The sequence below is a fragment of the Lepisma saccharinum genome, chromosome 13, assembly GCF_977018435.1.
Source record: "Lepisma saccharinum chromosome 13, izLepSacc3.1, whole genome shotgun sequence".
Classification (NCBI taxonomy): Eukaryota; Metazoa; Arthropoda; class Insecta; order Zygentoma; family Lepismatidae; genus Lepisma; species Lepisma saccharinum.
Genome location: NC_139241.1, coordinates 83,949,804 through 83,962,193, shown reverse-complemented (window position 1 = coordinate 83,962,193; position 12,390 = coordinate 83,949,804). Strand labels below are relative to the sequence as shown.

General features: G+C 37.2%; 1 protein-coding gene across 5 annotated transcripts in view; it reads left to right on the top strand.

Annotated features, from left to right (window-relative positions):
- jar (Myosin heavy chain 95F jaguar) overlaps positions 1-12,390 on the top strand; it is a 165,096-nt gene that overhangs the window by 33,885 nt on the left and 118,821 nt on the right. The window contains exon 1 of one of the 5 annotated variants that reach the window (XM_083134576.1): positions 10,282-10,397. The exons of the other annotated variants lie outside the window; for them this stretch is intronic. The gene's annotated coding sequence lies outside the window, so the exon portion shown is untranslated. Of the gene's footprint in view, positions 1-10,281; positions 10,398-12,390 lie in introns of those variants that run through there. 5 annotated transcript variants of the gene reach the window in all.

Sequence of the window (12,390 nt, the reverse complement as noted above, 5' to 3'; positions counted from 1 at the left end):
TCTAGGCCTGACATAGTTTCGCAATTATCGTTTAAGGTTTAGATATATCCGGCAAAAAAAAAAGGCATATAAATGTCGATTTTATGTGTAATAGATAATAAGATGTGTTGTGGTGTTGGTCTACTTCGATATATTGAAGTATCGATGTCACTTATATGTCATTATTTGTACTATGACTTAACATGGTAGCAATGACACAGCTGGGGTATGCTTTCCGAAAATGTTTTCTAGCTGGGGTTATGCCATACCCCCGCCTTCCCCTCATTCGAGCATTGGTTTTTAAGTCCACTTCAGTTTGGCTAATTGGGACTGGACCTACAGTTTAAAGCGAGATTCGAACCACTATGTTCCCCTACCGGGTATCGAACCCCGAACCCCTTGATTACAAGCCGACGCAATCGTGGAAGCCCATGATGTACTTAGATGTCGATACTAGGCATGGCCACAAAATCAGGACATATCCGGCTTTCAAATTATCCGATATCCATGCAACGGATAATTTAGATATCCGGATAGTACAGATTTGATGAAGGATTTCTAGAAAATCCGTACAGTGAAATAAGAACATGACGAATAAAATATGTGGATAGGCCGTAAAACGGATAAAGGATAAAACTGTCCGGATAATGCACACATTCGGATATCTGGATAATCTGTGTATTTGAAATCCGCATAGAAAATTATCCAGTATCCAGATATTTATCCGGATTTGGCCATCATAGTGTAACGGAAGGAAAGACTTTATTTATACGTACAGTGGGACCCATGAGTATTACCGTGCAAATTATCCATTACCATGTTCGTGCACTTTATTCGACCAACAAGAGCTTCAAGAATTAAAAGAAAACTCAAAACAAGCTGTTGACAACTTCTGCACCAGCATACATAAAAATCCATCGCTTAAAAACACACAGGATGTAAGAGGAAAATTAATGAAAATAGTCATGGACAATTTGCCGAGCAATACTAGTGGATCCCACTGTACATATATTTTTTTATCAGTTTCCACGTATTGGTACCCTAATGATGAAAGGCAAGTATTTTTTCGTTTGGCCTGCAGCATGTAATTCTCCCTATTACGAAAGCTCCCTTCTTGCGTTAGAAGATGACGTCACGCTGTGCAAATTAAGTGGGGTAACCATGTACAGCGGACCAGGACAGGAAAGTACGTAGCAGCCGAGTAAAGACGAACTGCCACTGGGGCGCCATAAATTGAAGCGTGGGCATAGAAAATCAACCAATACCGTCGTCGCGTTGTAAGAAATAAAGCAGTGACGCAGAAACGAGGGGCACAAGGGTACACTACCCCAGAATTCCTTTCACCCGAATTGTACACTTTATACCCCCTCCAAATAATTTGATAGGCGCAAGATGCGAAAAAAAAATCTCGTTTTCAGTAGCTAAATGCAATTCAGGAAAGCCGGCCTTCGTGGCGGAGTGGTTAGCACAGCGTGCTACGACGCTAGGGATCCCGGGTTCGAATCCCGGCCTGGGCATTGATGTTCTTTCTTTCATTTCATTTTTCAATTTGTCCATCACAAGGACCGAAGTCAACATAATATACACAAAGATAATGTTAATAATACACACAAATTTTAATAATAATGTTAATGGTAATAATATACATAAAATATTATATATACAGTTAAAGTTCATTCACAGTCAAATATCTTCATCATATCATCACACATCGTCATCGTCGCGATTAGCCAAAAGTGGCCGAAAAACGACACTAAATAACAAAAATAAATGAAGCAATTCAGTAGAAATTAAGCAATAGAAGTCACGCGCTGATATAGGGTCCCACATCTCCCTTCAAATCATCTAGAATTAAAGACAGGAAAGAGGTGTTCAGATATCGGACATCCGAAATGTAACACCCATGTTTATCCAAATATTAGGGCACTGCCTATTCTTATATGCGAGGTCATGCACACGAAACTTCACAGAACTCAAAAACCTAAAGTAGACATTTCACACTTTACATTGTACATTTAAAATACATAATCTTACTAACCTTATCAGTAAGAAATGCAGCCGAAAATGAGACTGCAGAATCTCCCAACTGGGAAATTCAATACTTTTGTAAAGAAACACTACGTTAGCACCCAGTTGTCTCACACAGATTGACGCTATGGAGACGTAAGACCTATTATTTACACTTATTGTTGTTCGTGTGCAACACTTGCTTGACGGAAAATAGTGCTATCCGATAATCGAGCTTCTTAACCTACTGAATTTATATTATTTTGTGTCTCACATGTTACTTTATTCATTTATAGTCAATTTCGGACCAAAAATAACTGTTTTCTATGTTCTCGCAATTGCAAAAAATAAGATTTCTACATATTGAGCATACGGTACAACATTTCGAGACAATTTGGGTTACATTTTCATGCATAAGATGAGAACATGAGACAGTCAAGAAAAGTTAGTCATTTTCGAATTCAACACTCCAAAATTTATAAAGAATGGCTACTTTTATTTCTGTCAAAATTTCAATCCAGACCAGTGTAATGTGTATACATTTCTAACTAACTAACTAACTCTCTAGCCTTCTTAAACCCGAAGGTTCATGGCTGCAGCAACACAGGCCTTCCATCTGTCCCTATCTTGAGCAACACTATATACTCTTATCCATCCCTACCGATTTCCTTTAGGTCCATCTCAACGTTGTCCCTCCATCTTCGTCTTGGCATTCCTACAGGTTTCCCAACAAGAATCCTGTAAACTCCTCTTTCCTCTCCCATTCGTGCCACATGGCCTGCCCATCTAAATCTTCTTGATTTAATTATTCTTATAATATCTGGACATGAATACAAATTATGTAGTTCTAAATTATGTAACCTTCTCCACTCACCTGTCTCCTCATCCCTTTTAGGTCCAAATTCTCTCAATTTATGTTCTTCTTTCAATGTAAGGGACCAAGTTTCACACCCATATAATACTACAGGCAAAATTACTGTTTTGTATATTTTAACTTCTAGTTTCTTAGATATTAAACGAGAAGACAAAAGTTTATGAATAGAAAAGTAACATGCATTTCCTGAATTAAGCCTACTTTTTATTTCCTCTTTAAGATAATTTTCATTTGTTAATATTACTCCTAAGTATTTGAATTTGGAAACTGGTTCAAATGAGTTGTTATCAATAATTAGATTTTGATTATTACCTAACACTTGGTTTCGGCCTGTAAGCATATACAGGCTGGCTAACTTCCAAACCTATCTCTTTAGCAGTTTTGGAAAATATTTTAGCATTATTCTTAATTGTATTTATATCATCCCCTAATAAGTCTACATCATCTGCATATGCTAACAACTGACTCACACCATTTAATTTAGTCCTTCGTTAGTTTCTTTTACCTTCCTAACAGCATATTCTAAGGCAAAATTAAAGAGCAATGGAGATAATGCATCTCCTTGTTTTAACCCATCATGAATTGTAAATTTGTCAGACACATTAATACCCACACGAATTTTACTTTCTGTTTCACTGGTGCATACTTTTATCATACTAACAAGCTTCTTAGGAATTCCAAACTCTACTAATATATTATATAATTTATCTCTTTTGACCGAATCATATGCTTTTTTGAAATCTAAATGTTTGTGTTATAGAACTTGTATTTTGAATCTGATTATTAGATATGACAATCACATTTGAACAGGGAAATTTCTATTGAAAAAGTACTGAATACGAAACAGATGATGTAATTTTAGAAAAAAATGTATTTAAAGATTCGAACTTCTTCACGGCCCCTGTTCAATGTAGGTTTCGAACTAATTACTAACGGTAATGCGGAAGAGATAGATCTTTAACGGTTAGAAGTATTGACCGATAAACGAACTCCTAAGCAGCTATCTTTGACAGCCGTAACAAAAACACTCAAAGAGTCTGTCTAACAGATGTCAAGACTGCGAAATACTTCCAGCTGCCGACCCAGAAGAACACTTATCAAGCAAAACATTAAAGCTCTTCAAAAATTCGAGCCTGGATCGAGCGCTGACTGAACTCTACTGAGCAAACACGTTGTGAACATCGCTTTGTTAATTGTATCATGTTCTCCTTTAGAGCTCTCGACTATTTTGTGTACATAACACGGTCAAGACGAAAAGAAGATTAGTTGTTCCACTCCGGCGCCCTGCATGCTTGGATGACTTGAGCGTTTGCTTATGCACAGAGCTTTGTGATGTCCTGCATACGATGAGGAGTTTTAATTCAACGCATGTTCGGAAAGTCAGTCTTGAAACGTGATGGAACCACAGTTTATGCTACTTTTCTGCATCATTAAGTTAATCGCAACGTAGTTGAAACACCCAGAATCTTCGGTGGCGAGATTTTGAGTAATAACTATAATTTACTTGATTCTTGAAACTTAACCATGGGCATAACTTGGCGGGGCAAGGGCGTACTTGCCCCCCAAATTTTCAGGTTTATTACAGTTGGCAAGTTAGTGGTAGCTACTTTTGTTAATCTCGTGGAGCCTGGTAATAAAGAGTAATATTTGTAATTTCGAAATTGTAACATTTATTTAGCAAATTATCGTGTATGTTATTTTTATGGGATGGAAACCTTTGATTCTGTCGCCTCGTATAGTTAAGCCCCAAGTTCGATTCTGCCCCCTCAAAAATCAGGTCCCAAGTTACGCAAATGACCTGACAAGCCATGCTCCCAAACAAATAACTACAATAATCACCTCCCATTCATTTTACTTTTATTATCTTCACATAGAAGGCCTACTTCAAGCATTAATCTAAACTTCGAACATCAAGGAAGTTAGTTTGATTATAAACAAACAGTCTTTGGTAAGAAAGTTTTGTTTTGTTTTCACATGCTAGTTCCCCCACCCCTTCTCTTTTGTTTGCTCAAGCGGGCGCGGCCACGTGCACTTTCTTCCTTTACTTTCCTCTCCCCTTCTCTTTATATATCTTCTTTCTCTCATTCTTCCTCTTTTATCTTTCTATATTCCTTTTCTCCCAACACTGTTTATCATTCTCTCTATCTTTCCCCATTAAACCAATAATAACTTGTTTCGACCACGTAGAATTGTTACAACTTCCAAAGTTATATATATACACACGTTAATGATATCAAAATCAAGTGTCCATTGCATTTTGAAGCACTGGCATTGGAACAGTTACGTTCCAAGAATAATCCATGCTCTCAATGCAGATGATCCGGACCGGAGAGTGCAGTTTTGCGAGTGGTACTTGGAAAATTGTGCCGAACAGATAGATTGGGTGAAGAGGTTTAGAAGAACACCCTTCGCGTTCACCAGACCTGGCGCCAATAGACTTTTTGCACAGGGATACATAAAGGATAAAGTTTATGGTACAAAACCGGCAGAGTCGACGAATTGAAGGCAGCCACTGAACGAGAATGCGCACAAGACATTGCTTCCCGCTTTAGAACCGTCATTAGTTTGTTTGACGAGGGAAAGTTAATCATGTCTGTAGATTCTGTTAAATTTTGAAAATTAACTGTCTTGTAAAGCACTCACGTTTAATAATTCAAAGTATGTATATGTTTTATTGGGACACCCTGCATTTCAACTTCACTGTACAGTGCGATCCATGAGTATTACCGTGCAAATTGTCCACGACTATTTTGATTAATTTTTCTCTTACATCCTATGTGTTAAAGCGATGGATTTTTATGTGCGCTGTTGCAGAAGTTGTCAACAGCTTGTTATGAGTTTTCTTTTAATTATTGAAGCTCTTATTGCGTCAAATAAAGTGCACGAACATAGTGATGGACAATTTGCACGGCAATACTCATGGATCTCACTGTACCAGATTAGATTTTTCCCTCGCTGTGTTACGACACCAGGGGTCTAGGGTTCGAATCCTTGCCTTGGCATGGGTGTTCTTTGTGAGTATCCCTTCATCACTTTCATATCACCGCTCATCATCTTCGCGATTAGCCAAAGCGGCAGAAGAGCGAAGTAAAATAAACTAAATCAATTTATCAATCTGTCTTACTATTAGTCAGAAATCCTAAATGGCAAGTAGAGAGGCAGCAACTATCACCAATATTATCAACTATTTAATAAGATGCAAATGCAAAGAATATAAAAGCAACATAGAGGTTTCACACAGTCTTCATATTCATAACCATATATGGGCAAGCAGAGATGAAGCTTCGATTGTGTACTCAAGGTTTCCGGTCTGGTAACTGTCTGTGTTCCCAGGGAAAACTCACCATTCCTGGGTCGCGCCTTCCATATGCCGTGCAGCAAATTTTAAAAAAAGAAGAAGACTTGCTGCCGTAGGTAATCTGTGCCATGTACGGTGTCCGAATTCAGACATGCAACGTAACCGATTATTACAAAAGTGGCTAACAGCTGTGGAGTAAACTGCAATAACGGAGCAACGACTTTGCCGACCTCTGTTGCTAGATATGCATGGTCAGAAGCGGCTCTGTCGTGCAGTTCATTGGACTTTGCGAGCTGTGGTCGCCGAGCGTTGCGACCTTCAAATACGGATAAAAAGGAAACTGGAAGTCTCTTGTTTGAATCCGATGTTAGCGTTTTCGTCAACGCAGTAAATCTTAGCATGATTTTGTGGGAGGAATCTGTTCTCAGTCTCACAATTTACTATCTACGTAGCTATTAGTAAATACACAAATGTATAGCTAGTTCCTGTATTATGTTGTATTTAAATACGCCCAATATATGCAAGTATATAATGTTCTGTGCTCACGTTTACCATGATATGTAATTAAGAATAAACTGTAGAATGGATACAACTCTTCCCTTTGGTGATGTAAATGCGGAAATCACTAGCGCCACCAAGCGGGTGGGAGACAAATATAAACTGCAACTATATTTCAAATTCAACTTTTTTCACCACTGTGGTGATTCCATCTGATATCTAATCAAATTTGTAAGTAATATTATGGTGTATGCAGCGTCTATGATAGCTATAATTTCATTCGCCAATATAATACACATGACAATTAAAGGAGAAAATCTTGCAACCTGAAAAGTTTTCCTGAAATCATTTGTCAAACAGTTTTGAAATTCTTCTCCATTAATGTATCACAAGAGCTGCGTTCGAGTTGGACGAATTGTTTTCATATCTAAGAAATAACGTTTAGAACTACAAACTTCCGCATCGCCACCATTTTTTCTACACGTAAGATCTCCCATTTCCAAAGTTCCATGTAAACAAGAAACGTATCGTGAATTTAACCCAGAAGCGGAGAAAGTTTTCTGCATTATCATGTAACTGTACTCGCTGATAAGAGCAATAGAATGGTTTACTTAAACTCGTAAAAATATATTATTATATCATAAGGATGTCAATCACTATCATTTACCGTTAAAAGTTCACAATTCGGGTATCAGTTCCTGAATTTTGTCTAAAGAATTCATAGTTTCAATAATGCTGTACTATAAATCTTTATTTCGACAATTTTCATCGAACGTTATGAACAGAGTACTGCAGGCTTGTTCAACCACTTCGTTCATCAGATACTAATTGAGCAAAATACAATGTATGATCCATTGTCGTTCAATAGAAATCCTAATTTGAACAGTACGATTTATGTCGTATGACTTGTAGAGTGGGATATGTACAGTGGGATCCACTAGTATTGCTCGACAAATTGTCCATGACTATTTTCATTAATTTTCCTCTTACATCCTGTGTGTTACTAAGCGATGGATTTTTATGTATGCTGGTGCAGATGTTGTCAACAGCTTCTCTTGAGTTTTATTTTAATTATTGAAGCTCTTATTGGTTCAAATAAAGTGCACAAACATGGTGATGGACAATTTGCACGGTAATACTCATTGATCCCACTACGTATTACCAATAGATACATTACTACGAACGTGGCTACATAGATATTTTCGTAAAATTAGACGAGTAGGATGCGGAAACAAGGAACAATCTTCACACTCTTAGCCGATCACAGGTGTGTGGCGTTCCTCGTCCCGTCCGTCTCGTCGAGAAGAAGTTATTCTTACCAGACTGCGTATAGGACACAGCCGTCTAACGCATGGTGACTTGCTGCTAAGGCTGGACCCTCCGATGTGTCGTGTTTGTAACATTGTTTTAAGTGTTCAGCATATTCTTGTTGAATGTGCCGAATTTGCTATCCTCAGACAGACTTTTAATTTTCCCAGCTGTTTGTCATCCCTGTTGGGTGATGACAACAGTGTTTTATCAAATGTTTTTAGATTTTATGTGAAGAACTGGTTTTTCCACCGTCTGTGAAGAAGCTTTTTATACATTCTGACTTTTTAATGTGTTGTGCTTGTTTTGTGCAGGTCTTTTAATAACCTAGCACTTTTAATTTTTCCCAAATGGCTTTTTACACCCCTCATTTTAATTTTTCAGTGAGCATTTTAGATAAGGGGATATTTCCCCGTATACATGGAAGGGTGCAAAATGGCCTTTAGTGCCGACGCACTCAAAACTTTTAATTAAATCAATCAATCATAGAATTAGGCACAGTTGGATTACATAGGATGAGTCACATTATCAACAATTGCAGTCTCAATTTTGTCCTGTTGATAATAATTCATACATCGTACTTCCCTGGTGGTGTAGCGGTAACGTCATCGTCTTGTAATCACGGGGTCCCAGGTTCGATACAAGCTGGAGGCACATAGTGGTTCAAATCTCACTGTATAGGCCCAGTCCTATTAGCTTATCAGTACATAAAGCGGACTTGCAAAACAAACTGAATAATTCATAAATCGAGTCCATTCGCCCATCGCATTGAAGACGTCGAACCTATTTTATTTATTTATTTATTACATAATTGGCATACTGCATAAAGAATTCGATTTCTCAAAGACTATGTTTCGATTTCCACAGAGTGGACTCGTTTCGCAGATATAACGGAATGAATATGTGATGGAGACACAAGTCCTTGACAGTGAATTTTTATAAGCATAAGGAATGGAGTGTTTATCATGTATGAGAGTTTTCCGCGTGACGTAGTTGCTACTGGTGCTGCCATCTTCGTCTCGGCCCGAAGTCCCACGTCGTGCAACCAGTTCGAAATCCGTTCTACACGAAGTACTCCTTTGTGCTAGGTGCGAACGGGACGGCAACAAATGAGGAACTGGTTATCAATTGCTACGCGGCAAATGACCCGCGATAAAAAAATACTGACTTGGAAGTTATATTCAGAATCTGTAATGGCAGTTAATGATGGGTTGTGTAGTATGAGAAATGTGAGTGATAGTTGAACTTTTTAAAGAAGAAAGTCCATACAATTTTGGCTAATCATCGGTGTGCATGTATCTTCAGCAGATATGCCAGATCATCATTATACGGGGAGGGAGGGAGGGAGAGAGAGAGAGAGAGAGAGAGAGAGAGAGAGAGAGAGAGAGAGAGAGAGAGAGAGAGGTAGAGAGAGGTAGGTAGGTTTGAAAACTTCGTTGTAAAGACCAGAAAATAATGCAATTAATTACAGTCACGAGCCTAGGCAGGATTTTTTGGGGGGGTGGTTGCTGGAATTGTAAAGATGGGGAGGCGGAATGCACAATAAAATATTTCGTAATCACCATTTGTAACCTTTGTTTTAAAAGTTGTTCAGAGACAAAAATAATATTCTGTAGTAATTTTAAGAATTTACCGCGAATTCTTTACTGCTTTATTTTGAAAATTTTGATTTTCTTAAAATTCAGGGAGGGCTGTATACCCATCAGTTCCCCCCTGCGTACGCCAGTTGATATATTGGAAAGCGCGGGGTGATCGGGCCGTTGATAATCATTGTAATCAAATAACAGTATATATCAGTAATACATATGATTTTATTGCCAATTTATTATTATTTGTGATACAGATGTGAATATCGGACACAACTGCATTTCTTTATTTTTTCACATTTCATCTTAATTCACTGAAATAGTATTGTATTACATTTAAAATTTCATGTAGTTTTATACTATTTACTAATATAAAAATGTGATATAATACAGTTTACTACATATTTGGCTGAAAAGCATCAATTTATAACACTCGTCACTAAATATTTTTTGTGATAATTTTGGAATAGTTTCTGTAATGCCTTGGCAACATTGTTAAGATTGCGGCAAATGAAAGTGCAGCTTCTCTGTGCATATTGGAGGGAAAATTAACGATGTAGTCGGTGAAAAATGTCGGACAAATTTTGTGCTTTCTACGTAGCCACATGGAAGTGATTTGTGATATTTTTCAGAATCATACATTACAATCTTCTCCCCTTCTCGCGTAGTTATCTTATCTTTGGAATGCAAGATAGCGAGAGGATCAATCAATGGTTACTTAGCACTTGAAAGGGAGGGGGGGGTGTTTGTAAGTGTCTGTGCAGTGCATTTTATAATGTAACTTTAGCTAATAGTGTGGAAGCGAATATCTTCTTCGCATCATCAGTTAAATGTTGGCCAAATTCAGGTAATTGTTATTTCTTCCCTTTAAACAGACATGTTCAACGCAAAATCAGTAAGGTAGTTTCGGTGTTTTGTTTTAGATTGGAGTATATAATATGTATAAAGGATAGTGGCGCAGGATAATGTATTGCAGTGATGTATTAGTATTACATTCACACTCATTTGCAGTTATAACATAGGAATACTAACTTTCAAAATAAAAGTGTAGTGCTTTAAAAGTACTACAAATTGATAACATTTTGAAATAATTTACTTGATACTTATTATAAATATTTTCCTCGCTGTGTGAATGAATACAATGTGGGTGTTCCGATAGTACTGTGTAATCAGAGGAGTCAAGGAATATAGAAGTATTTTAGGAAGAGCATTCCGAGACACGGAGCTCTCCCATTGGCCAGAATCCGCAACGAGCTCTGACGTGACCAAGGGGATCTGTCAAGGGGCGAGGCTCGCGTAGCAATGGAAGCTTACGGGAAATATTTTCATTTTTAATTGTCCATATCTTGGTTCTATTAACCATTTGCAGCAGAATAATAAGCAAAACGCAAGGAATAAGACCTAGGCAATAATATGAAGAAGTTTACAGCACGCAATTACAATAAATGGCGTTATACAAATCAAACAAAAAGTAATCACGACTATCCTCTTATATCGCCCCTACATTGAAATCTGAAGTTGCGTATGGGTAAATAAATACAATTTTACGTATTAAATATTTCGCTACCACACCAATACTTATTATCCTTCATACCTTCAAATTTTCACAGATGTTTGTTATTGATAATTTGTTCATTATAATTTATATATCTAGTATACATAGGATGTCGCTGTCGCTGATGTTATATGACGTCGCTTTTCTACGTATTTAGGGTAACCGCAACAATAAAAATGAATGATGAAATGATAAATTTGATGGGAGCGTAGGCTAGATGAGTGTGGCAAGCACTGGTGTACGCAGGGGGGGGCTTAAGGGGCTGCAGCCCGCCGAAATTCTTAGAAAATAAAAAAAAATCAAATGAAGACAGTAATGAAGTAAAAAAAACAACTTTAAAATGACCCCCGATAACTATTTTTGTGTTTGAATAACTTTTAAAACGAAGGATTAAAATGGTAATTGGAGCTCGTATCTAATGAAAATAGAACAGCGACAACGGGATATCAGCGACATTGATTTTCGGCGATACATTCTATGAACCAATCTCATTCTGTTCAGTAAAGGTTAGATTCATGGCACTGAACCCGCGTACAATTTGAATTGAATTAACATAATCCTTGAGTGAGGTGAAAATGGGTTTTGGATATATATATATATATATATATATATATATATTGTAAATGTGAAAATCTTTAACTAGTGATGCACACATGCTTTCGCTTACATTAAGGTTTACACTATGGTAAAATTGCAGAAATATTCTACCTAAACTGATTTGTGTTTAAAAAACCGTAACATCAAAATATGTTTTTTAGAAATTAATAAATAAATAATAAATAGATAAAATGCAATGTCGTGGGAAAGCGTAATCCCTTAATAAATTCAAGGAAACTCGTGCCAGGTGCCTGCCCTTTCATCAATTTTATGTGATCAACACTCATAGCCGCGATTAACCAAAAGTGGTAAAAAAGCGACGTCAAATAACAAATACATGAACAACAGGCCTGGCCTCTGTCTTGGTTTAGCAATGTGATTTATTAATCACTATACGGTGGAGGCCGAGGCGGAAATAAATATCAGTAAGAATAAAAATTCATTACAACTTACCTTTCCTGGAGACTTATGATCTTGAAGACGATGCTACCCACTGTCGTATTTTTCTCGCTGCACTTGCTTCCATGGACTTGAGTTTCATTAGTTTATTCAAATGTCGAATTCTAATAAAAGTTCTTGTTCTGACTTACAGGGAAATAATCTTTTCGTTAACTTCAGGAAATTTTGACTGAAGTACTGTCTTTAGAGTGTCCATAACTTTATGTTGCTTGGAAACAGTTGACCCATG